Below are 27402 nucleotides of genomic sequence, written 5' to 3'. Positions count from 1 at the left end.
AGTTAATGTATCAATGTTAACATTCTGATTTTGATTATTATAACTTGGTCATGCAGGAGAAGCTTTTTGTTTGTAGGAATTACTAAGTTATTCAGAGGTGATGAAACATAAGATTAAGAACTTAATTTCAGCCAGGAGTGGTGGCTCATGCCTGTAATCCCAGCATTTTGGGAGGCTGAGGCAGGTGGGTTGTTTGAGCCCAAGAATTCAAGACCAGCCTGGGAAACATGGCAAAACCCCATCTCTACAAAAAACACAAAAAGTAGCTGGGTGTAGTGGCACGCCCCTGTGGCCCCAGCTACTTGGGAGGCTGAGGTGCGAGGATCATCCGAGCCCAGAGTGGTCAAGGCTGCAGTGAGACCTGATGGTGCTGCTACACTTCAGCCTGGGTGACGGAGTCAGACCTTGTCTCAAAAAAAAAAAAGAAAAAGAAAAAGAAAAAGAAAAAAAGGACTTAATTTCAAGTGGTTCAGAAGAAAGTTATTTTTTGCTTTTCTGCAAATTTGTAATCTATTTAAAAATACAAAATTATTTTTAAGAAAGAGAAAACCAGAAAAAACATATTAACTTTAAAAAATTATAATATACTGACAAATATATTATGTACACTGATATATATTAAATCAAAGTATAATTGATATGCATTAAAATGTATCCATTCTAAGTATACAGTTTGATGTTTTGACAAATTTAAACATCCATATCACCATTAGCAAAATATAGAATATTTCCTTTGTAGTACACATACACCACCTCATACTCTCAGTCCCAAGCAACCATTAATTTGCTCTTTATAACTATAAATTAGTTTTGCTTGTTTTACACTCTTTTGTATCTGGTTTCTTTATCAATCTTGTTACATGTAGCCATATTTTATTCTATTTTTTTAACCAAGTAGTATTCCATTATATGGCTATGCCACAATTAGTTTATTTATACAGTTTTTGGTGGACATTTGATCCCTGTCCAGTTTTGGGATATTACAAATAACACTGCTATAATTATTCACCAATGGGTCATTGGGAACATATGCTTTTAATTCTCTTTTTAAGTACATAGGAGTGGAATTCCTACGTCAGATAGTAAGTGTATGTTTATAAGAAATTGCCAAACTGTTTTGCAAAATGGTTGTATCATTTTATGTTTTCAGAAGCAATGTTTGAGAGTTCCAGTTGCTTCCCATCCACATGAACACTTGCTATCTCAGTCTTTTTATATTTTCTAATGCGTATGTAGTGTTATCAGAATTTAATTTACACTCTCCTGATGAATAAACAAAATATCTTTTCATGTACTTACTTGCTCTTTGCATGTATCTATTCTTTGTGAAATGTCTGTTCTCATTTCTCGGCTGTTTCTTTTATTGTGTTGCTGTCTTCTTATTACTGAGTTATAGAAGTTTTTACATCTTCTGAATTCAAGTCCTTTGTCAGATACACATATTTCAAATATTTTCTCCCAGTATGTGACTTGCAGTTTCATTTTCTTTAAAAAGTTGTTCAAAAGTCAGGTATTTAAATTTTTTATCATGTCCCATTTATCAATTTTTCCCTCTATGGTTTATGTTTATCCTTTCTTATCTAAGAAATAGTTATCTTTTTTCCTTTTCAAATGGATAGCTATTTTTTTCTGCACTATTTGTTGAAAAGACTATGCTTTATCCAATGAATTACTTTGGCATCTTTGTTGAAAACCACTTAACCATATACGTTAGGTTTCTTTTTCTCAGCTCTTTCGTTCTCTTAATCTGCATTTCTATTCTTGCACCACTATGCCTTTTTAAATTTGCATGACTCTGTAATAAACCTCGAAATCAGATTTCAAGAGTCTTCTAATGTTGTTGTCTTCACTATTGTAGTGCTTTTGCATTCACGTATAACCATTAGAATCCATTTACTAATTTCTACCCCCATCAAAAGCCTGCTGGGACTTGGATTTGGGTTTCTTAAATTTTGAGCAATTTGGGGAGACAAGACACCGTAACAATGTTAAGTTTTCCAAACCATAAGCATAATGTATCTTAAATAGATAAGTAAATCTTATGTTATTTTCAATTTTTATTAGCAATGTTCTGTAGTTTTTAGTTTATAGGTCTTGAACATATTTTATAACATTTATCCTTAAGCATTTTATATTTTGATGTTATTTTAAAAATTTCTTTTGCCACTGTTTCTTAATAGTACGTAGAAATATAATTGAGTTTTATATATTGGCCTTAGACGCTGTCCTTTGCTAATTTTAGCTGCAAGTTCTAATAGCTGTTTCAAAGATTCAAAAAAATTTTAGAAAGATACTCAAGTTGAATAAAACAAACAGCACTTCTTCCTTTCTATCTGTATGCCTTTTGTTTCATTTCCTTGCTTAAATGCACTAGCTAAGCTCTCCCATATAATAATGACTAGAAATATATAGAGTGGGCATCTTACCTTGTTCTCAATCACAGAAAGAAAGCATTTAGACATTCTTTTCCCAATAAACAGGAAGGTAGCTGTAGATTTTTTACTCATGTCCTGTATTCTGTTATTAGGAGAATATAGTTTTATGGTTGCCTTGTCTTCCTGATGAACAAAAACTTTTATCATTATGAATTGTCCCTTTTTATCACTGTTAATACTCTTCACCTTAAAGACTACTTTACATAATAGTAATACAACTAAACAGCTCAGTTGTCTTATGTTTTCATAATATAGTTTTTTTTTGTGCACTTACTTTTAACTCATCTCTTTATATCTAAGGTGTAGTTTTTGTAAACAGCATATAGTTGAGCCTTGCTATACTTGGAGAGTTTCTTCATTATCATTTAATTTAACTATTGATATGGTTAGATTTAAGTCTACAATTTTACTTTTTGTTTGGTGCTTTTCCCATCAGTTTCTTCTATCTGTTTACTTTCATTCGCTCTCTCTAGTGCCTCAAAGTAACTGTTTTAAATATTTCTTCCAGAAATTATAGTTGTTATGTGAAAGAAAATTTGTTCAGTAGGAGTTACTTGGATATTATCAGAAACTGGAAGCCTCTGATACATACATTTTAAAGCTACTGGAGTTTTTTTTTACATTTACCAATTTTTATTATAAAGGATATTATAAAAGATACACATTAAGAGATACATAGAACAAGGTATGCGCGAGAAGAAGTGTGGAGTTTCCATGCTCTCCCCGGTGTGTCACCCTCTGGAGCCTCCACTTATTCAGCCATCCAGATGCTCTCCAAACCCAGTCCTTTTGGGTTTTTATGGAGGCTTTGTTACACAGGTATGATTGATTAGATCCTTGGCCATTGATGATCAATTTAACTTTCATCCTCTCTCCTGTCCTGAGAGGTTGTGAAGTGAGGCACAAAGTCCCAACCCTCTAATCATTAAAATATGCTATTTTTAAATTTTGCTATAATGTCATCAATCCAGTAATCTCTTTTTTGAATGAAAAATGAAAAATGTATTGTTTTTCTCCTCTTGGTCCACGTAATAGTCCCAATTATTTAATATAATAAATGTATTTAATTTTTCTTTTGCTTTATCAGACAAACTTGCCCTAACAGATTCTTTGACGCAATTTGACTTTGATTTTGCCTGCTTAATTTTTTTAGTACAGATTTTAACTGGCATTTTCCCATCCAAGTTCTAACCAGGCCCAATCCTGCTTACGTTCTGAGATTGGATGAGACTGGGCACACTCAGGTTGGTATGCCATAGAAAACCTGGAGTTTTCTATTTCAGACTTCTGCATCTGCTGCTACTGTGCCTTCTCAGCATACCACATCACCAGTGTTTGTCCATCTTGCACTACTTCCAACTGGCATATGATTTGACCTATTATCTCCTTTATATCTTTAGCCTTTTTTTTCTGGATAAATGTGATAAAGGTATGTGACCTTCAGGAAGGCCTCCAATGCAGATTTTTTTTTATAGTATCAGCAAGATCTTACCAAAGTTGTCACACTATAATCCCTCTCTCTGCTTTGCCAACTTCATACCTACCTATTTTTTTCTTTCAAGTGATGATATTCTTTGAATAACTAGTTATTTCTCTCTTCCAGCATGTGTTTGTTTTTCACTCTCAGCTTGATTTGTTGTGCATACTTACACAATTTATCTTTTATATTAGTCATTGTGTTTTTCTATTTCATAATCTTTTTGTGCATATTACCCCATTGTTTGAAAACAACATATTTTTACTTTGTAGTTTGAGTGATCATTTCTTTAAGGTTTTTTATCGTATAATATATTCATTTTGTGCGTTCATGTTGTCACATGTATTCACTTTCCTTCTTTTTACATTCTGTGATAGGACGTCTAACCAATATCTTTTGGTTCAGAGGGTAACTTTAGTGCGATAAAGCTCATTGTGTAGGTTACTACTTTAACATTTAGTTTTCAACATTATTGAGAAGGCACATCATGGTTATATTTTAGTTCAGACAAATGAAAATGTTGGAACCTGATGATTCAATGTCTTACTCTGTTTATGTTGCTATCAAGGAATACCTGAGGTTCAGTAATTTACATAGGAAGGAGGTTTATTTGGCTCACAGTTCTGCAGCCTGTACAAGAAGCATGGCACCAGCATCTGCTTCTGGCAAGGAATTCAGGCTGCTTCCACTCATGGTGGAAGAGGAAGGGGAGCTGGTGTGTGCAGATCACATGGTGGGAAAGGAATCGAGAGAGAGAGGAGGAGGTACCAGGCTCTTCTCTACAACCAGTTCTCATGTGAACTAAAAGTGAGAACTCACTCACTCCTGCAAGAAAGTCACCAAGACATTCATAAGGGATCTGTCCCCAGCATCCAAGTACCTTTCACCAGGCCCCACCTCCAACACTGGGGATAAAATTTCAACATGAGACTTGGCAGGGCCAAATAAATTATAACATATCCCAACCGGCTTGGTGGCGGGTGCCTGTAATCCCAGCTACTCGGGAGACTGAGGCAGGAGAATCGCTTGAACCCGAGGGGCAGAGGTTGCAGTGAGCCGAGATCACACCACTGCACTCCAGCCTGGACAACAGAGCGAGACTCTGTCACAAAAACAACAACAAAAGAACAAAAAACAAACAAAAAAAACATATCCCAACCATAATATTCAATTTCTCTTTGCTTTGTTTTTCATTTATTAATTTGAGTTCAATGCTGCTTTCTCAGGTATTACTGCATAAAGTAGTCCATTATACTGAATATTGTTTTGGCTAATATTTCTTTGCCCAGTTTTATTATCTTTTGAATATCAAAATTCTTTTATGTTAAAATGTTAATATCCTCAATATATTTTCTCTTATCTTGATTTATAATTTTCATAATTTTTTCACCTGGCCCTTCTGAGATCTCATGATCTTGATTCTTTTATTTTGTTCAGTTCCACTCTTAGCGTGGCAATTTCATTCTGTAATTTGTCCTTTTTGTACAATAGATATTTTTCCTTTTCCTTGCCTTCAGAAATCTCAGAATTCTTAACGTTTTAAGTGGATAATTTCTATTTCTTTCTGCTTGCAAAGTGATGGCTGAAAATTTCATTCTGGTAGTTTTAAAAAATGGCCTCAAACTCTTCGAATCCCTTCCCATCAAGAGGTTGGTCTGTTTCTCTTCACCTTGAATCTTCATGAGTTTCTGACTGCTTTGACCACTGAGTATGGTAGAAGTGATGCTATGTGACTTCCAATGCTAGCTCATAAGAGGCTATACAGCTTTTGACTTGCTCACACATACACACAGTAGCCCTAAGCCGCCATATAAAACTATGACTACTCCAAAGTCACTATGCTGTGATGAAGTCCAATCTACATTGAGAGGCCATATGTAACTCTTGTCATTGACAGCATACACTTTACCGTGTCATTAAAGCACACACTTTACTGGTCATTATAGCACAGGGACCAGACATAAGTGGAGAAGCAACTAGGTGATTCAGGCCTAAGCCATAGGAGTCATGCCCAGCAATTTGTCTTCCCAGATGAAACTTCAGATTTCCAGTGATTTTAGCACTGTTGTCAAAAATCAATTGACCCTAGATGTATGGGTTTATTTCTGGACTCTTAATTTATTCCATTAATCTATATGTCCAGCCTGATGCCATTACCACACTGTTTTGATACATACAGCTTTTTTTTTTTTTTTTTTTTGAGACAGAGTCTCATTCTGTTGCCCCGGCTGGAGTGGAGTGGTGCGATCTTGGCTCACTACAATATCCACCTCCCAGGTTCAAGTGATTCTCCTGCCTCAGCCTCCTGAGTAGCTGGGATTACAGGCACCCGCCATCATACCCAGCTAGTTTTTTTCTATTTTTAGTAGAGATGGGGTTTCACCATGTTGGCCAGGCTGGTCTTGAACTCCTGACCTCAGGTGATCTGCCCACCTCGTCCTCCCAAAGTGCTGGGATTACAGACATGAGCCACCACACCCGGCCTGCTAGTACTCTTTTTCTGAGTACTCTTTTCCTCTGCCTTCATGAAAATATCTTTCACACCACTAAAAACAAGGCTGTACTCAGGTTTGTATATAAAAGTATTTTCAAATTAATTAATTAATTAATTGAAACATTTATCAAGTGTTGCATCAATTTACTTAATCTTGAGGGTAATTAATTGCTTGAAAGGAATTATGATGTCTAATGTTTGCATAAAGTCTCTCATTATAGGATCTATTCTTGTTATTTAATCAGACCCAGCTAAAGAGAAAGAAGGCAATTATCTCAGAAACTCTGCAGGAAACTTATTAAATGGGCTCATACCAATGAGGCAGAGAATTTAACTTCTGTCTTTTGACAATTTCAATGTACCACACAATTTTAATATTGAGACTACACAGTGAAATGAATAAACTTGTGAAGAAATAAAGCCACCTGTGGGAACAGATATTTTACAAGGTGCAGCAAAAACTGCCTTAAATGAACAAGCAAATGTTGTTGGTACATGTTCTTCTAGAATAATGACATATACCTAAGTGTGAAAAGGCAATGCTGCAGCAAAAATTTGTGTTTCTCTAGTGTTCCTTCCATTCAGGTAATATAGGGGGAGGAGAGAAGGCTTGCTATGATTAGTTGACTCTATTCTTGCCTAACTGCTTAACACAGTATCTCCGTGTGGTGTCCTTGCTTGAGTACACATGTGTGGTTTCCTCCTGCCAATTTCTGAAAGCATTTGTAAGGTTTCAGTAACCTAGCCCTTAATGTACAAGAAATAATGACCAATTACTTACTTATTGAGCTCCACTGAATAAGTCTACTTATTGCAGACTAAGTGTCTACATTCCTTGTCTCTAATTCTGTCATCAATCTTATAAGACAGAGATTCACCCCATATTACAGATGGGGAAACTGAGGCTCAGAAATGTTGCATTATCAGACCAAGGTTCCACATCTGACAAATGGTAAAGTCAGAATTTGAATGGAGGAGTCAGTTTCCCTGGCTCCAGTGCTTGTGTTTCATCTGTGACGTCATGATGCTGCCGCCCAGCTGCACTCCCAGACATCCCCTCGTTTCACAGACTTTTAATGACTCTCAAATAGTCACTCTTAATTTGAATCTTTTCTGTTCATTCTAGATCTTTAATAATTCTGACTTCGAAAAAATATTAGGTAAATACACAGCTGCACCACACTCGTCCACCATCTGGAAAAAAAATGCCATGCTCTGAGAAATTTTAACGTTAAGATTCTTAACACAGAAACACAATTTAATTGACATAATGAACTTCAAGAATAAAAAGATATTTGTGCAAGCTTTAAAGCAAGAAAGAAAAAGTACCATGCACAATAGAAAAATCAGGCTAGTCAAAAATTTCTTCACAGCAATATTTCTGCTCAATATTTTACTTGAAAGACTTCAAACTTGCAGAAAAATGGAATACTGCTACTACATAGAACACCAAGATTTACCAACTAATATTTTCCTCATTTGTTTATCTCTATCTATGTATGGATTAATCACTTTTTTATTTTTGTATTCTCATTTTCTTTGAAAATTTTATTCTCAACCATTTGAAGTTAGGATGCAAATATCACGACACTTCACATTTTTGTTGAAATGTTTCTACTTATGGGAAGATGAAATGTCCAACCCAAACAATGAATGAAAGATATCTTAAATTCTGACTACCTATAATGTGAGCTGGATGCCAGAGAGGCTCAGAGGTAATTGGAAATTAGAGCATTGGCCTCTTATTTAAACAATATAGGTGAATCAATGTAGGAGCTTTATGGTAGGAAATTTCTCCAATATTTAGTAATAAGAGATTTATAAGACTTGAAAGCATGAGTTAATCTATTCGAAGAAAAAGGAGTACATATCTCAGTCAGAATTCCAGCAAAATGTGCAGATAGTATTTAGGGAAAGCAATAAGCAATAGTAGGTTCCCTACAGTTTGCAACACCAGGGAACTATTACTACATCTAGCCTGGAAGGCAATGTTTATGGAAACCTATTGAGAACAGCTGTATGGGAGAGGGCCATCTGAGAGGAGCTGCGAAATTTGCTAGGGTACTTGGTAACCCATAGAGAATTGACAGGGAAAGATCTGGGACAGTAAGCACCCTCCCTCATTCACTTCCCAGGACAGCAACCACCCTCCCTCATTCACCTCCCAGTCTCTAGGTCTCCTGGTGATCCTCCCCAGTGATTAAACCAGCTGTAAGCCAAAAGTCAAAGGCTACTCATGAAACAGTCCACAAAGGTCAGCCCTCTGAGGCAGAGAGTGCGGTGGCAAAAGGTAAACAGTGCATTTGTTGGACAAAAATGAAAGACAAAATTGTTAGACAAAATTATCTGCATATACTTTCTACCTACCATTCCCATTTTGGTAGAATAATTTTTACAACACAGACATAGTTACACACACACAAACAATTGTAACTGAGTACTATATATAGGTTACATAATTATATTTATAATATAAAGCTATTGTAATATAAAACAGTTGTAATACAAATCTGATTATAACATAAATAGACTTTGCTATTTTGAATAGTACTGCAATAAACATAGGAGTACAGGTGTCTTTTTGATAGAATGATTTCTTTTCCTTTGAGTAGATGCCCAGTAGTGGGACTGCTGGGTCAAATGGTAGTTCTATTTTTAGTTCTTGGTAAAATGTCCAATGTGTGGTAAGTAAATACACCAAGACACAAAGAATTGCAGCAGAGAAAGAGGTTTAATCACAAGGCAGCCAAACAAGGAGACTGGAGGAAACCTCAAATCCACCTCCTCAAGGAGTTTAAGATCTAGGGATTTTAAGGGGTTTGGATGGTTAGTGGGCCAAGGTATAAGGATCACTGATTGGTTGAAGAATGAAGGGTGACGTCATGGAACTAAAGAAATTGCATTCTTGCATTGAGTCAGTTCTCCTTTTGTTGTCTTCAGACTTGTGGGCATGAGCTGTCCTGCTAGAATTCAGGATCTGGGCCGGGCATGGTGGCTCATGCCACCATGACAGAGATTCATCCCAGCACTTTCGGAGGCCAAGGCAAGAGGATCTCTTGAAGCCAAGAGTTCAAGAGCAGCCTGGGCAACAGAACAAGATTCTGTTCCTACAAAAATAACATAAAGTTAGTTGGGTGCGGTGGTAAGCACCTATAGTCCCAGCTACTTGGGAGGTTGAGGTGGAAAGATCACTTGAGCCCAGAAGTTTAGAGGCTGCAGTGAACTGTGATCATGCCACTGTACTCCAGCCTGAGTGACAGAGCAACATCTTGTCTCTAAAAATAATAATAATACAATTTTTAAAAAAGAATTCAGAATCTGAAAAACATCTTGAATGGAAAGTTTCAGACTTCTAACGCTAAAGATGCTATCTATAGGAACAATGAGGAAGTTCATGGTCTGTGTTCTGGCCTACGTGACTTTTGGTTAGTTAGCAATTACAGCGAAGTGGGCCAAAGTGTAGCCTGATTAATGCTTGACTGCCCTTCAGCCCAAAATCTGGCATGTTATTATGAGGATGGTTTCAAGAAGACAGAATGAGAGAGGAAAAACTAAAATGTAAGAATAAAATAAAGCAACTGAGAGAATACTAATGTGAGAATATTAAAAAGAATTTGGAAATGCCAATTTACGGAAATAACAGCCTTAAGAGTGGATACACATCAGTCATACCCTTATATGTTGGTAAAAATATGCATCAGTATATGATACAATGTGCAGAAAAGAACTAGCAAAGCAGACCTGAGACTGCTATTCTTAGAAAGGCCTGCTTGCAAAGTTGGCCCTTGGCTGACATCTGGGAACTTAACTGGTAAACAGGTACCTACACTGATATAAAACTTTCCCTTGGTCGGGCACAGTGGTTCATGCCTGTAATCCTATAACCTTGGGAGGCTGAGGCAGGAGGATTGCTTGAGGTCAGAAGTTCAGAAGTTCTAGGCAATATAGCAACACTCCGTCTCTACAAAAATATTTTATAAATTGGTCAGGTGTGATGGCACACATCTGTAGTCCTAGCTACTATGAGGCTGAGGCAGGAGGATTGCTTGAGCCTGGGAGTTTAACGCTGCAGTGAGTTCTGATCAAACCCCTACACTCCAGCCTGGGTGACAGAGCAGGACCCTGCCTCTAAAAAAGTAAAATAAAATAAAACACTTTCCCTAAATGATAAGGGTGGCTCACTGTGCCTAGACTGTGTGGACAGTATGGTTAATGCTGAACAACTGCTTTCCATCTGGGTATCTAGAATCATGATACGTGGTAGGCAGGGAATGCCTATATGTCCAGCTCCCAGTAAAAGCCTTAGGGACAGTCTCTAATGACACCCCGATAACATATCACATATTGTCACACTCATTGCTAGAGGAAGTATGTCTTGTGCAACTCCACTGGGAGAGAACTCTTGGAAACTTGTGCCTGTGGTCCTTTGGACTTTGCCTCATGTGCCTTTTACCTTTGCTCATTTTGCCTTGTATCTTTTCATTGCAGCAAATCTTAGCCATGATTATGACTATGTGCTAAGTCATGTGTGCCCTTCTGGCAAATCATCAAAACTGGAGCTGGCCTTAGGAAGCCCCAACACACGCAGATATTGATTTTGTCTGTGCTCTAGAGTTCTGTGTTCAACCTCAAGTTAGCATGGAGGAACCAAAGTGCGATTTTGTAATTGAATTCTAGATATTAGCTTCAGTCTTACCCCTGGCAAGAAGTACCTTGAAAGTTTCTGTCCTAGAGGTCTTTGGTAGATCTGTGTTCTCCTCTCCTGCCGCCGTGGTCCCCACTTGAGCTGAGGCGTGATTCTTAGTTCCTTGTTCTGCATTGCCTGTTCCCATGCCTGGAATTCTAAACCTTGGAGCTTAATTGCATTTTTAAATCTATGTCCTGATCCAGGTCCACTGTGACCCTCAGCTTTCAGAACCATGGTCTTCACCAAGCCCAGTCAATGCTATGGCTGCTCCGTTAGCTTTTTCATCTAGTTTCTCCCGTCCTGAGTTTCCCTGAGCCTATGCCCTAACTTCAGCCCAAGGCTAATTTCAGCACTCAGAGTAGGAAGATTTATTATTAATATCGAATTTATTACTACTGGCTATACAGCCTGGCAAAGGACTTAGGCTCCTGAGTCTAAACTGCTTAAACTGAACATGAATAATATAACCTTTCTTCTGTTTGCCTAGTAAGGCACTTGTGAGGGTCAAATAAGATGTGTTTTTTTTTTGTTTTTGAGACAGTCTCACTCTGTCGCCCAGGCTGGAGTGCAGTGGCACAATCTCGGCTCACTGCAACCTCCGCCTCCCAGGTTCAAGCGATTCTCTTGTCTCTGCCTCCCAAGTAGCTGGGATTACAGGCGTGCAACACCATGCCTGGCTAATTTTTGTATTTTTAGTAGAGACAGGGTTTCACCATATTGGCCAGGCTGGTCTCGAACTCCTGACCCACCTGCCTTGGCCTCCCAAAGTGCTGGGATTACAGGCATAAGCCACTGCACCCAGCCAGATTTTATATGTGTAAGTACTTATCAACTATGGAGCACTACACAGTTACACATTTCACATATTATGATTATTGCCATCATCTCCAAGCTATACCTACAGATAGAGTCACACAAATTTGACTTTTCTAAAAAGTCCTTACTAACCTTTCTCTAGGCCAACCACAAAAAAATCAAGCACTGGAATTGTCATACAAGACTTTAAAGCAGCCATGTAATCATCTTCCACAAGGTAAAGGTGAATGCCCTTGAAATGAATGGAAAATCAGAAATTCTCCACAGATGAAAAAGGCCCAAATAGAAACTTCAGAATTGAAAAATACAAAAACGTAATTAACATAAAACTGAGTGACATGGTTTGGGTTTGTTCCCACCCAAATCTCAACTAGAATTGTATCTCCCAGAATTCCTACGTGTTGCGGGAGGGACCCAATGGGAGGTAATTGAATCATGGGGGCGGTCTTTCCCATGCTATTCTCGTGATAGTGAATAAGTCTCAAGAGATCTCATGGGTTTATCAGGCGGTTCCGCTTTTGCTGCTTCTTCATTTTCTCCTGCTGCCACCATGTAAGAAATGCCTTTTGCCTCCCGCCATGATTCTGAGGCCCCCCCAAGCCGTGTGGAAATGTAAGTCCAATTAAACCTCTTTTTCTTCCCAGTCTCGGGTGTGTCTTTATCAGCAACGTGAATATGGACTAAAACACTGAGTCACCATGTTAGCTCAATAGCGGAATGGAGATGACAGAGGAAGAAGTTGGGGAATTTAAAAATAGGTCAACACAAATTATACAATCTGAAAAATAGAGAAAAATAAGACTGAAAAGCAATGAAGCCAGGCACAGTGGAATGCCTATAGTCCTAACTACTTGGAAGGTTGAGATAGGAGGATCACTTGAACCTAGAAAAAGTCAACACCAGCCTGGGCAAGATCCTGTCTCTATCTCAGAGAGAGAGACAGAGAGAGAGAGAGAGAAAAGAAAAGCAGTGGACAGAGCTTTGAAAACTTTTTGAACAATATAAAAAATCCAAGTTAACCAGGCATGATGATAGCTCACACCTGTAATCCCAGCACTTTGCGATACCAAGGTAGGAAAATCACTTGAGCCCAGGAGTTCAAGACCAGCCTGGGCAACATAGTGAGATCCTGTCTTTACAAAAATTAAAAATTAAAAAAAATATAGCCAGACATGGCAGCATGCACCTGTAGTCTCAGCTACCCAGAAGACTGAGATAGGGGGACCACTTGAGCCCAGAAGGTCAAGGCTGAAATAAGCCTTGATGGCACCACTGTAGTTCAGCCTGGGCAACAGAGAGAGAGACCCTGTAAATAAATAAATAAATAAATAAATAAATAAATAAATAAATACATGAAAAAATTAACTTCTATATAATTGGAGTCTCAGAAGAAGAAAATGAGATTAGTGCACAAAAATAAATATTTGGAAAAAATGGCTAGAACATCTCAAATTTAGTGAAATACATAAATTCACATATTCAAGAAGCTCAATGAACCCCAAACGGGCTCAAAAATAGACTAAAAAAAGAAAACCATACCCAAACATGTTGTAATTAAACCACCGAAACCAAACGTAAAGGAAAATTACTGAAAGCAGCCGAAGGAAAACCACACATATAGGGGTACAATTATTGCAGGCCAAAAGAGTGAGGGTCGTGATCAACTCAGTATACCACTGGAGGCTATATGAGTAAACAGCAAACTGTTCTCATAAATGCAGAATGTTGGCAAACTGTCAAACTGCGTCTGCCACCCAGAAGGAATGCTGAGGGCAGTCACACCCCAAGCGCAGTGTTTCCTGTGATTAGGTACATCTGAAGCCTGTTAGTAATAATATGAACCTGTGATCAGTTAAGCAGCTGACCAATCGTTACCTCCTCTTCCTTGCTTTTTCTACCCAATAAATACAAAGGGCTGTAGAAGCTCAGGGGCTGCCTTTGCTCACTAGAAGCAGGGAGCTCTCTTCTTCTTCCTCTGGCCCCTTCCTTTAAAACAGTTTCTGTTGTCTTAAGTTTTCATTTCTATGTTCGTCCCTTCATTCACTCTTGTAATGATGGTCTCAAGTAGTGACAGTAGTAACTGCCCCACTGACGGTCTCAAGTAGTAACCGTGGCAGTCTGTCACATGCAATGATTGAAATGCAGACTTTTCCTTAGTAACCAGAGAGTGAAAAAAAAATTTTTTTCCAAGGGCTTAAAACTGACCAAAGGTACTGTTTTCTGTTTAAAGAAGAGATTAATAAAAATAAAAATAGCTGCTTCACAGTAGAACATTTCTCATTTTTGTTCATGAAATCACCACTAATAGGAAAACGTACAGAGTGGAAGAAAGCAGAATTGGGCAGAGTGAGATGTTGAACTGCCATAGCCGTTCAACATGAGATGTTGAAATCCACCGCCCAGCACATGGAGCTCTGAAGCTGGGACAACCTGCAAGAATTGCCCAGGATTGAGGCAATCAGGAAAGGCTTTATACTCCATGTCACTGATGCGTCATTGGATGTGAACTGTCCAGGAAACGGGCGTGACCTTCAGTGTGTAACTCTCTTTGGCTTAGGCAACTCAGAAGAGGACTTACAATTGAAGGCTTTCTGCTAGCAACGCTTTCTGCTAGCAACACTCCCTGCAACTGGAGGAACACATTCTTGAGTCTGGAAGTAGAACCGGGTGCCCCACAGCATCCGTTATTCCTACACATTACACTGGTAAATTATTTATCCTTCAGAAGGTGCTGTCTCGATTTGCACTCCTCTGTTATTAATGGCACTTTTTAAAAACTGAAATTGTTTTATTTTATGTAATTTCTCCAACCACACGGTGAGTGTCTCATGAGAAAGAATGTTGTATTCACCACCACCTATTTCCTCAGTCTCCACTTTTCGGGCTGAACCGGAGAGCCAGCGTGCAGCGCAGCTGGGGGCGTGACCGACATGAGATGAAAACTGCGCAGACTCAGCAACTCAGTCCCAATAGGAGGGCACGAGCCCCAGCGTCCTCGGTTTCCATAGTGACAGAGCCTACTTCTGGTCTCTAACCGCCACGGTTTCCCTTCTTAGCTCCGGGCGCACCCAGGAAAGACAAAAATACGCATAAGGCCAGCCGTTTGACCCCTTGCAGCGGAAGATAAAGGGCTCCACTCTAAACGTGGTGATCCTGGTAAACGCAGGAGTTGGGGGAGCGTGCAAGACCCTGAGATTTTTCCGGCTTTACCCGCCCCCAGGCCTAGCCCACCCACCTAGACCGCGATCAGCCCTCCCTTTATAAGGGGAGTGTGCTCTGGTATAAGATTTGTTAGGTGATTAAATATAAAGAAAACCTGTTAACCACCTACCCTACCTTCAAGAAACATCCCCCACTAGCCAGCTTTAATACATAAATTATGTCTCTGGAAAATTGTCACTTGGGGTCTTGAAGGCCCATTAGTCTACAAGTCACCCAGGAGGTCTGTCCCCTTGTGAAGGGGTGTGTATGTCCCAAGAGGGACACAGGGCTGGGAGGCAGAAGATCTGGGCTCTGAACTGGCCGTTACCCAGCTTTGTGATCCGAAACTCGCTCTGCTCCTCTGAAGAGTGGTTTGTGGAATGTGATGGAGCTGTGGGCTTCTCTCAAGCCTCTGTCTCTCAGCCTTCTAAGACTGCATTTCGTTATCAGTTCACCCCTGGGAGCTGCTTGGCAGAACTGGCCCTACACACCAGGAAACTGGAGGAAGGATGAAAGACTGGAAGGACTGTGGTTGTGGAGGAGACCAAAGGAATGCCGCCCGCGGTAGAATGTTGGCAGGTCTTGCATAGCGCTACAGACACAACATGTGGTGGCCTAAGCACCCTAATTTCTTTGTTTCTGCCTAGCCAGTATAACAGTCCAGAAAACCTCCTTTCCTTTAGGAAATACTCAGGGATATTAAAATCGAATTCAGAAAAGAATTGGCTCATGCATGAAACTATTATAGACTAACACAATATCTCTAGGTCCCAGAACATTAGAACCTGGAGCTAGTAAACAATCTGGTGTGTGCAGACTGCAGGCTTCAAGGCAGTGTTTATAGATAGACTTGACAAGCAACAAAAACAGATCTATTTTGATTGGATTCTGTATTCAAACTTAAAGATCCTCTTCCAACCCAGAGATTGGACTTCAGGGCTCCAGAAAATTCAGTTTAAAACTATGACTTAAACAATGCTATTAACTTGATCTATAGGTCGTTATGTATCATTGTATCATATATAATTATATATATATATATACACACACACACACTATATCTATTAGAATATCCCCACCCAACAAAGAACAGAATACACATTATTTTCAAGTACACATAGAGCATTGATAAAGATACATCACATTTTAAGCCATAAAACACACCTTAACAAATTATTAAAAATTGAAACTATACAAAATATTTTCTCTAAACATAAAATAGTTAAACTAAAAATAACAGATGTCTGAAAAACTACTTGATATTTGAGATTTAAACAGCATACTTCTAAATAACCCATGAATCCAAGCAGAAGTAGATGTCAATTGGTAAATATTTTGAACTAAATGAAAGTGAAGAGTTCAAAATTTGTGGGATGCAGCTAAAATGGTGCTTAGAAAGACATTGATTAGAAAAGGTCTCAAAATTAGTGATAAACCACCTTAATAAACTTGAAAGAGCAAATAAAATACAAAACAAGCAGAAGAAAGGGAATAATAATAAAATTGAAAATAGAAATACAATAAAGAAAAATAAAAAACTCATTCTTTTAAAATATCAATCAATAAGCCTCTAGTCATACTGACAAAAAAGAGAAGACAAAAATTACCAACATCAGGGTCACTGAATAACCTACAAGTACTACAAGGATATTGCAAGAATATTACAAATAATTATATGCCTATTAATTAGACAATGTAGATGAATTGGACACATTTTTTAAAAGGCACAAACTACCAAATTTTATTGAAGAAATAGCTAAACCTAATAGTCCTATATATGTTAAGAAAATTAAATTTACATTTAAAATCCTTCTCCACTAAAAAACAATAAAGACTCCAGATCCAATTGGCTTCACTGGCAAATTCTATAAAACCTTTTAAAAATAAATAATACCAACTCTACATAAACTGTCTAAAAATATAAAGGAAAATAACTCTGTCTGATGCATTTTATGAAGGCAGTATTACTCTGATACCAAAACCAGGAAAAGAAATTACAAGTAAAGAAACTTAATATCTCTCATGAACATAGCTGCAAAAATCCTAAATGAAATATTACCATATCAAATCCAGCAGTATAACAAGAAAAGGTTTTAAGTAGTGATTAGTTGGGATTTAATCTGGGAATGCAAATCTAGTTCATTATTGAAAATGTATCTATGTAATTCACCATATCAGTAGATGAATGATCATCTCAGCAGATTCAAAAAGAGCATTTGAAAAACTTCAATATCTGATTGTAACAAAAAGGGGACATTGGTAAACTGAAAAAGGGCTGCTATAAAAAACCTATAGCTAACAGCATACTTGATGACTGAATTCTTTCTTATCAGGCCAGGAAACAGGTAGGAGTGTATACTCTCATCACCTATGTTAACCATTGTACTGGAAGTCTTAGCCAATGCCATAAGGCAAGAAAAAATAAAAGGCATAAAATTGGTGAGGAAGAAATAAAACTATCTATCCTTAAATAACATGATTGTCTACATAGAAAATTGCAATAAAAATTTTAAAATCTAGAATAATTGAGTTTAACAAGGTTGTAGAATGCAAGGGCATGATACAAAAATCAATTGAATTTCTATAAGCAATGAATATATGAAAATCAAGATTTTAAATAGAAATCTTTAACAAAATATGAAAATTTTAGACATATATATATATACACACACACCAATATATATGCTAGTTCTGTATGCTGAAAACAAAAAAGTGAAGAAAAATTAAAGCAAACCTAAATAAGTGGAGATATATAGCATGTTTATAGATTGAAAAACTCAGTTTGGCCAGCCACAGTGGCTCACGTCTGTAATCCTAGCACTTTGGGAAGCCAAGGTGGGTGTATTACCTGAGGTCAGGAGTTTGAGACCAGCCTGGCCAACATGGTGAAACCCCATCTCTACTAAAATACAAAAAGAGCACTTACAAAATTGAAAATAGAAATACAATAAAGAAAAAAACAAAAATACAAAAATTAGCTGGATGTGGTGGCATGTGCCTGTAATCCCAGCTACTCAGGAGGCTGAGGCAGGAGAATCGCTTGAAACCAGGAGGTGGAGGTTGTAGTGAGCCGAGATTGTGTCATTGCACTCCAGCTTGGGCAAAAGAACAAGACTGTGTCTCAAAAAAAAAAAAAAGAAAAGAAAAGAGAAAGAAAAACTCAGTCTTGTTAAGAGGTCAATTCTCCTTACACTATCATTTCGATGCAATTTCAATCAAAATCATGGCAAGACATTTTATAGAAAATTGATATGGAAAGGCAAAGGAATGAAAAAACAGTTTTGAAAAAGAATAAAGTTGAAGAAGGCTTACACTATCTGATTTCAAGGCTTCTTATAAAGCTACAGTAATCAAGAGTGTGTGATTTTAGACAAAATTAGAATAGAGGATCACAGTAGAGAATCCGTAAACAAATACACTTATATATGTTCACAAACATACAAAGGTAGTTCAATGGAGAAAGCAGTTTCTTCAACAAATAACTGAAGTAGTAAAATAGTGCCGGAGCCACTAGATCCATAGGCAAAATCATATCATATGTGGCCAGGAGTTTGAGATCAGTCTGGACAAAATAGTGAGACCCTATCTTCACCAAAAAAACACCAAGTGTGGTGGCGTCCACCTGTAGTCGCAGCTACTCAGGAGGCAGAGCTGTGAGGATGGCTTGAGCTCAGGAGGTCAAGGCTGTAGTAAGATATGATTATGCCACTGCACTCCAGCCTGGGCATCAGAGCAAGACCATCTCAAAAAAATTGTAAACAAATATTTCTAGCAGCTTTATTCCTAACCACCACAATGTAGAAACAACGTAAATGTCCTTCAATAGGTAAATAGATAAACAAAATATAGTACATCCATGCAAAGAACTACAACTCCGCTATTAAAATGAAGAAACTACTGATACAAGCAACAACATGGGTTTCAAAAGCATTCATCCAAGTGAAAGGAGCCTATGTAAAAAAAAAAAATCCTTTTATATGATATTTCGGAAAAGGCAAAATTATAAGAACAGAAAATAGACCTGTGGTTTCCAGGTGCTAAGGATGAGGGACAGGTTGACTAAAATGGGGCGGCACATAAGAATCACTGAGGATGATAAGAGAGTTCTATGTCTTGAGTGGGGTGGTTGTTACATAACTATGAATATTTGTATGCTAATATAAGTAGATTTCATGTAAACTAAAATAAATGAACTATAAAATACATTTAGTTCTGACCATGGATGTAATGAATTCCTATCATGTCACTTCTGCATCTGTTTTGAAAGTAGGTTTAACTTTCTCATTCCAGAAGCTGGCTTAGTCACCCTGGACACAGTTTCCAGCTTTCTGCCTATTCCTAGTTTCTCAGTGTTCTTAATCCACATATCTACCTTATACAACTGGCTGTTGGTTACCACCTCTCCACAAGGCAGCTAGATACAACCCACTAGACTGGCCCAACTGGCCCCACTGACCCCACTTGCCACACAGACTACACAGATATGCCACAGTGACTTCTCAGTCACAGCATGACCCCATGGGATGCATGCCTGCTTGCTCTAAACCCACCACTTAGAACTCTCTGAAGGAGACCTGCTTGGGTAAGAACACCCTGGACCCCAAACAAAGGCCTTGGCCCATGGGTTCATCTTTCTGTCTGGCCCCCGGTTGAGCATATTGTACCTGCAACCTTCCTACTGGCCCTCATTTTTACTCTTCTCATCTTTGGTGTTGTAAGAAAATGCTTCTGCTATTTCATGGGTTTTGTTGCCTCTGTCCATTCTACTGGCACACTTGAACCTGACTTTTCTCTTGGTCAGAGCTCTCCTAGATTGGCTATCTTGGTAGAAATAAACTGGACACAGGTCAGACAAGAGCCACAAGAGCATCTGCCAACATAAACAAGTTTCCTGTGAGATGGACACTTGGACACGCAGGGCCCGACTTCTGGGGGCTCCTTGGTAGGATGCAGGGCGCTCATTAGAGTCCCCATGGGGTCCCTCTTGTGGAGACACAGGCAGGAGGGACCCCATGGGGACTCTAATGGCAGCTGAGGGGCACAGCAGGAGCTGCGGGGTCTGCGGGGGGCCAACCGTGGTCGCCGCCCTTTCCCGCCCGCTCCGAAAAGGGCGATCCTGCCTGCCCACCCCCATTTTAAGCCAGTACAATAAATAGCAAAATAGCAAGGATCTTTCCCTACGTGCTATGAAAGGCCCAACCGTGAGCTCCTGGAGCGCTCCTGGAGGGAGTGGAGATCTAACCAGACCTTTATGACTATTATAAGGCACAAAGAAACGTATAAACTGAAGCTGTATTAAGACCTGCGACTTTTCCAAGAGGAAAGGCGTTAGACGGCCTTTCAGGCAGAACCTGATAAATATCCAGCCAGAGAGACCGAGGTTGATCTGAGGATCGCGCAGATTCAGCTTCTCAGTGCCAAGAGGAAGTGGCTAGACACTTAGGCATTGGATCATCCACCTGGATAAAAAAGTAGCATGTGAAAGGCACACTGTAAACGTACATGACCAAATTCCCCAGAGACGACAGGTGCAGTGCCTCAGGTCTGTAATCTCAGCACTTTGGGAGGCCGAGGTGGGAGGACTGCTTGAGCCCAGGAGCTCAAGACCAGCCTGGGCAACATAGGGAGACCCTGCCTCTAAAAAAAAAAAAAAATTCCCTGGACCCCCACTAAGGCAGTATTATGGTTTAAGGCCATTCTCCAAAGACAGACCTCTCTGTCTGTCTGTTTCATCTTTCTCGATACAAGGCAGCCGTGTTAGACACACAAGAGGGATTTTTGACTTTCAATGTAAGCACAGCTCATACACTGATGCGTAGGGAGGGTTGGCAAAAAGCTCAGAAAATCAAGTGTGAGTTGGGGCCAAGTTGGGAAGGTTTTGTCCACATCTGGGAAAGATGTCAACAAGGGAGAACCTGAGGTATCTGTGGGACCAAAAGATAGTCTCCTGGGCACAGATACAGCGATAGAAAGGCTGGTAGAGCCGTCACAATGTAAATAAGGAAGCTGACATTTCCAGAAATAACTATGGGAGAGCGGATCTAAGAGATATAAACACAGGAAAGACAAATGAATGTTTTAAAAATTCAATTTATGAAGTTCAGGAAAACAGATGATAGGGACCTATTTTTCCTCCAAGACAAGAGGAAAAGATCAAGTCCAACTGTCCTCCCACCAAGAGCCATCTACGTTGTCCCTACTGTCAGACTAAGGGACACACCTAAAGCCAATTAGCAAAGTACTTGCTGGTGCTCAGTAGGTGGTCAGTGACTAGATCTGCTGTACTTTTCAGTCCTATACATGCCAGTGGCTGTCTTACTTGGCAACTAAGTAAAGCACTTCCTGGTGGCAACTTTTATTTGTGTTATTTTACACAATCCATGAAAGGTTTACCATGGTCCTTGCGTTGCTCACTCCTATAAATAACATAGTATGTTCCAAAAAGGAAATCTGGACACCCAAAAAACCAAGATCTGGCCCAAAGATTCTTCCTGATAGGCTAAGGCAGGGGTTTGTGCAGTGCTGAGTTACCTTATTAAGGAAGAGTTTTAAGTAATCTTAAAATACTATAGTGATTGAAAAAAATCATTGCCTTCCCTCTTCTCTCATTTTTGTTAAAGGAAAATATTTATTCAAATGAAAACAGAAGCCTTGACATATGTTGTTCTTTGTAGTGTTACAAATTACTTCTCAAAAAACAAACCCTTTTATATAAATAAGCAAAAATAAATACATATGTTATAAATTCATATTGAATTACATCTAATAACATGTTTAAGAACAAAGGTTTTATGGTCATTTTTTTAATCCAAACAAAAACACTGCTGATATCAAAGTAAAACACTAAAAACTATTGCAAACTATTTCAAAAGAATTATACAAAAATTATTTTTTGTCTCTTTGTTTTCACACAATTTCCTGGTATGCTTGAGACCAATAGAAATTGGAACAATTATAGTTTTTTTTAAAAAAATAGTTTTAAAAATAAAAAAAAAATAAAGCAAAGCTGAGACATAACTTGGAAGCCTAGAATAAGCGTTCTGAAGTTGGAAACATTTGTTTTATCTTCCTAAACCTAAAGAAAGGGTCAGTCAGGGGACACAGCAGGGGGACAAAGTAATATCACGGTGTGGGTGACAATTTGACACAAAGTGACAATAAATTTTATTCAGCTGTGGTGTGAAAAGTGGTGTCTGGGAAAGAATAGCAATAAACATGCTTCAGCCTCCAGCAGAAGGTCTCCCCCCTTGTGAACCTGCAAACCTGCTATCTTCCTTCTATCTCAGCACTCAAGGGCCACAGAGAGTAGAAGGGATAGGGGCTGACTTGAAACCACCTTTGCAAGAATCGTAACTGAGAAAATTATGACAGTCAAAGAGATATGACCTAACTGACTTCATCCTGCTTCTAACCTCCAAGCTGTCCTTGTTCATTCCTGGGTGTATGTGGAACTAACTTTGGGAGGAATTTAGATTATAGTTTAGGTTTGAAACAAATGCCAAAACAGCTCTTTCCCAAAACAAGCCCCCTTCTTGCCTGGGGACTAGACTGCCTTTGCAGGTCTAACAAATTAGCGACAAGATTAGAAATTACGGTTTAGGAGTCACTGTTGCAAAACCTGAGATCACTGCTTGAGATATTTTTGCAGACCCTACATTCCGATGTACCAGTTGACACCACCCAGATCGATAAACTGGCTCTTCTGGTCTTGTAACCCGCCCCCCACTCCGCCACCACCCTCCCAATGAACTCAGCACAAGAGAACAGCTTCAACTCCCTGTGATTTCATCTTCCACCTGACCAATCAGCACCTCCCACTTTCTGACCCTCTACCCACCAATTTATCCTTAAAAACCCCATCCCTGAATTTCTGGGGAGATTGATTTTGAGTAATAAAATTGCATCTCCCATGTGGTGTGACTGGCCTCATGTCAGACTTTTTATTTTTTTTTCCTTTTTTCTTTGTTTTTTTGAGACAGGGTCTGGCTCTGTGGCCCAGGCTGGAGTGCAGTGATGCAATCACTGCTCATGGCAGCCTGAATCTCCTGGGCTGGAGCAGTCCTCCTGCCTCAGTCCTCCGGGAGCTGGGACTATAGGCCGCACTACCACACCCGGCTAATTTTTATATTTTTGTAGAGATGGGTTTCACCATGTTGCCCAGGCTGGTCTGGAACTCCTGGGCTCAAGGGATTCTCCCAATTCCGCTCCCTAAGTGCTGGGATTACAGACATGAGCCACCCCACTGGCCTAAATTGTTTCTTTACTGCAATGCCCTGGTCTTTATTTGTGCAGCATACCCATTGGGAGGTTACAGACTCAGTCAGATAATCGAGGAAAGGGGCTTAGGTCGCCTGCCCCAAGAGCCCCGTGACTCTGGCTCTCAGCTGCGCCACAGCCTCCAGTTGGCTCAAGTGGCAGGTTTCTTAGCCTTGTGCTCCAGGTTGTGTCAAGTTTCATGAGGCCCCTGACATTCTCACTGCTTTCAACCTGTGGCTTCCCCGGGCTGTGCTCCTCGTCCCGCCTGTCCCCAGGTGTGGGCTTGTAGGATCTAGCCATGCGATCTGTCGCCACCCGCCCCCCCACCCAACGCCCTACGTGGAGACAAAGGGTCTAGTCCCTCCAGGGCAGGAGCGGCTTGGCCGCGGGCTTTTCCTGCCGCCGATCCAGCTTTCCCCGCGACGGTGAAGGGCCGCGGGGCTCCGCCGAGGGCCACCCAGGGCTGTGGGGCTTCCCGGAATGGTGCGGACTCGGGGACAGCCCGCGCCGCGACCAGGCCCTTAGTGCTCCAGGTGCGCGCCGGCCGCCTGGACGCGGGGTTCTGATCCTCCCAAAAGCGGGTCAGAGGTTGGACACACTCCACCAGGCCAACCGACCCCACGCAGGGCCCGACTTCTGGGGGCTCCTTGGTAGGATGCAGGGCTCTCAGTAGAGTTCCCATGGGGTCCCTCTTGTGGAGACACAGGCAGGAGGGACCCCATGGGGACTCTAATGGCAGCTGAGGGGCACAGCAGGAGCTGCGGGGTCTGCGGGGGGCCAACCGTGGTCGCCGCCCTTTCCCGCCCGCTCCGAAAAGGGCGCTCCTGCCTGCCCACCCCCATTTTAAGCCAGTACAATAAATAGCAAAATAGCAAGGATCTTTCCCTAAGTGCTACGAAAGGCCCAACTGTGAGCTCCTGGAGCGCTCCTCGACGGAGTGCAGAGCTAACCAGACCTTTATGACTATTATAAGGCACAAAGAAACGTATAAACTGAAGCTGTATTAAGACCTGCGACTTTTCCAAGAGGAAAGGCGTTAGACGGCCTTTCAGGCAGAACCCGATAAATATCCAGCCACAGAGACCGAGGTTGATGTGAGGATCGCGCAGATTCAGCTTCTCAGTGCCAAGAGGAAGTGGCTAGTTTCAGCGTCCACGGTTCCCATGGTGACTCTCCTCACTTCCGGCCGGGCGCAAACGCACCCCTAGCCACCCGCCCTAATACGAGGATAGCTCGTGACAACCAGAATGCAGTATCCCTAAAGCCTCTGCAGTCCCTGCGATTGTGGGATCCTGACTATGTCAGGATTTTGGCTTTGCAGGGTGTGGCAAGGTGAAGGGTCTGGTACTCCCTCTTGGGGATCGTAGAGCGTTGGGGGTGGGTGTGGAGAAGGAGGCTTGGGGAGGAAGGGAGTTAGTGACCTGGGCCCAAGACCCTAGAGACTTGTCCAGCGGCCCCCACTCCCAGGCCCAACCAGCCCAGCCCTACTGGACTGGCAGTGAGGGCTCACTTTAAGAGGAAAGGGTGACATCCCATGTTACTAAGTCAGACTTAATATTATTAAGGTGGCAATACTCCTGAAATTGTTCTACGCATTCAACGCAACTCCTGTCTCCAAGCTGACTTTTTTGCAAAATTAGACAAGCCGATCCTCAAATTTACATGAAAATTTAAGGGACCCAAAATAGCCAAAATAATATTGAAAAAGAACAAAGTTGGAGGACTCACATTTCCCAGTTTCAAAATTCTACAAAGCCACAGTAATCAAGACATACAGATACTCAGTACTGGCATAAGGATAGACATATAAATCAATAGAATAGAATTGAAAGTCCAGAAATGAACCCTCATATTATGGTCAATTGATTTGATTTTTCTCTCCCTCCCTCCCTCCTTTCCTTTCTTCCTTCCTTCCTTCTTTCCTTCGTTCCTTCCTTCTCTCCCTCCCTCCCTTCTCTCTTTCTTTCTTTCTTTGTTTCTTTCTTTCTCCTCCTTCCTTCCTTCCTTTCTTTCTTTCTTTCTTTCTTTCTCTCTTTTCTTTCTTTCTTTTTCTTTTTTGATACAGGGTCTTGCTCTTGCCTGGGTCTGGAGTGCAGGGTGAAGTCACACCTCATTGCAGCCTCAACCTCCCAGACTCAAGCAATCCTCCCACCTCAGCAGGCATATATAAATGGAATCATCGAAATTTAAAATTTGCACTTCAAAGAACACCATCAAGAAAGTGAAGACAACCCAGAGAATGGGAGAAAATATTTGCAATAATATATCTGATAAAGGACATGTATACAGAATTTTGTAAAACTATTACAACTGAATAATAAGAACAAATAACACAATGAAAAAAATAGGCAAAGTATTTGGTTAGATAGTTCTCCAAAGAAGATATATAATGGCCAATAAACACATGAAAAGATGCTGAACGTCATTAGCCATCAGGGAAATGCAAATCAAAACGACAGTGAGATACCACTTCCCACCTACTAGCTTGACCGTAATCCAGAAGACAGATTACAAGTATTGGAAAGGATGTGAAGAAATTACAACTTTCATACCTTGCTGGCAGGAATGTAAAATGGTGCAACCATTTTGGAAAACAGTTTGGCAGTTTCTTCAGTCAGTAAAACATACCATATGACCCAGCAATTCCACCCCTAGTTGTATACTTAAGAGAAATGAAAATGTGTGCACCCAAGAACTTGTATATGAATGTTCATAGCTGCAAAATCCATAACAGTCATTATGTGGAAACAACCTAAATGTCTATCAGCTGATGTATGAATAAACAAAACATGCTATGTTCATACAATGGAATATTGTTTGGCCATAGTAAGAAATGGTACCAATACATGCTACAATGTGAATGAACTTTAAAAACATGCTAAGTGAAAGAAGTCAGTCACAGAAAACCACATATAATATGATTCTATTGATATGAAATATCCAGAATAGGCAAATATACAGAGATAGAAAAATTAGTGGTTGCCTATGGGGAGGGGCTTGGGGAGTGGTATCTAAATGGTGCAGTTTCTTTTGGAGGTAGTGAAAAAGTTCTAAAAAATGATTGGGAGGCCAGGTGCATGGCTCAGGCCTGTAATCCCAGCACTTTCGAAGGCTGAGGCAGGAGGATTGCTCGAGCCAAGGAGATCAAGATCAGCCTAGGCAACATAGCGAGACCCCATCTCTATAAAAAAAATTAATTAAAGGAAAAAGATGATCAGGGCAGTAAATACACAAGTCTGTGATTATACTAAAACCATTGAAATGTAAACTTTTAATGGGTAAATTGCATAGTATTTGGATTATATCTGAATAAAGCTGTTTTTAGAAAAATACTCGATGCCTTTCACTAGCGTTCGGAAAGATTTATTTAAATGCATAAAGATTGGTTAATAGAAGAAAGTGGGTTTTGAAAGAAGGAACCCCTTTTTTTTAAGGAAAGGGGTGTGATAGGATTTGAAAGATGAGGAAAGCTAATGAGGGCCCCTAATTCCCCCACCCCACATCTCTCATAGGCCAGATTTAAAATATACAAATTCCATACCTGGAGAATTATCATTGGGATCGTGAACACTTTTGCTCTCCCCTAGACTCCCAGGATAGTTGTCCCCTTGCTATGTGTAGTGTGTGACATGGAAAAGGGGATTGGCCCAGGCAGGAGACAGCGCCTGAATAGGTGGTTAACCAGCCATATGTTCCTGGGTTCCTGCTGCTCTAAGTGACTCTTGAGATTTTCCTGAGCCTGCTTGATTTGATTGTAATTGAATTGTGAGAACTTGCTGTGTAGAGTTGGTCCTGCAGGCTTGGAAATGGGAACGGCAGGTACCTTCAAGGACAGAAACAGTGAAGGAGGCCTGGGGAATGCTGCGTGCTGCAGATTATTGATGGGCCTTCCACAGTACTCCAGACGAAGGCAACTTAAACTGTTGGTCAAGCACCTCTATTCTGTTGTTCCTTCAAACCAACCCCGAGAAGCCACATTAAAAACCTCCCTTTGCACATAGACAATTACAGAGATGGTAATGAAACCAATTCTGTG

General features: G+C 40.2%; 1 long non-coding RNA gene across 2 annotated transcripts in view; it reads left to right on the top strand.

The window, feature by feature from the left end:
* LOC117976796 (uncharacterized) overlaps nt 1–26643 on the top strand; it is a 134868-nt gene extending 108225 nt beyond the window's left edge. For both annotated transcript variants that reach the window (XR_010110157.1, XR_004667565.3), the window contains one exon: nt 25432–26643. This is a non-coding gene — a long non-coding RNA (uncharacterized LOC117976796). The remainder of the gene's footprint in view (nt 1–25431) is intronic.
* The last annotated feature ends 759 nt before the right edge of the window (nt 26644–27402 follow it).

This window comes from Pan paniscus, chromosome 17 (assembly GCF_029289425.2).
Source record: "Pan paniscus chromosome 17, NHGRI_mPanPan1-v2.0_pri, whole genome shotgun sequence".
NCBI lineage: Eukaryota > Metazoa > Chordata > Mammalia > Primates > Hominidae > Pan > Pan paniscus.
Note: the sequence above shows the minus strand (reverse complement) of the source record. Positions and strands in the feature narration are given on the sequence as shown.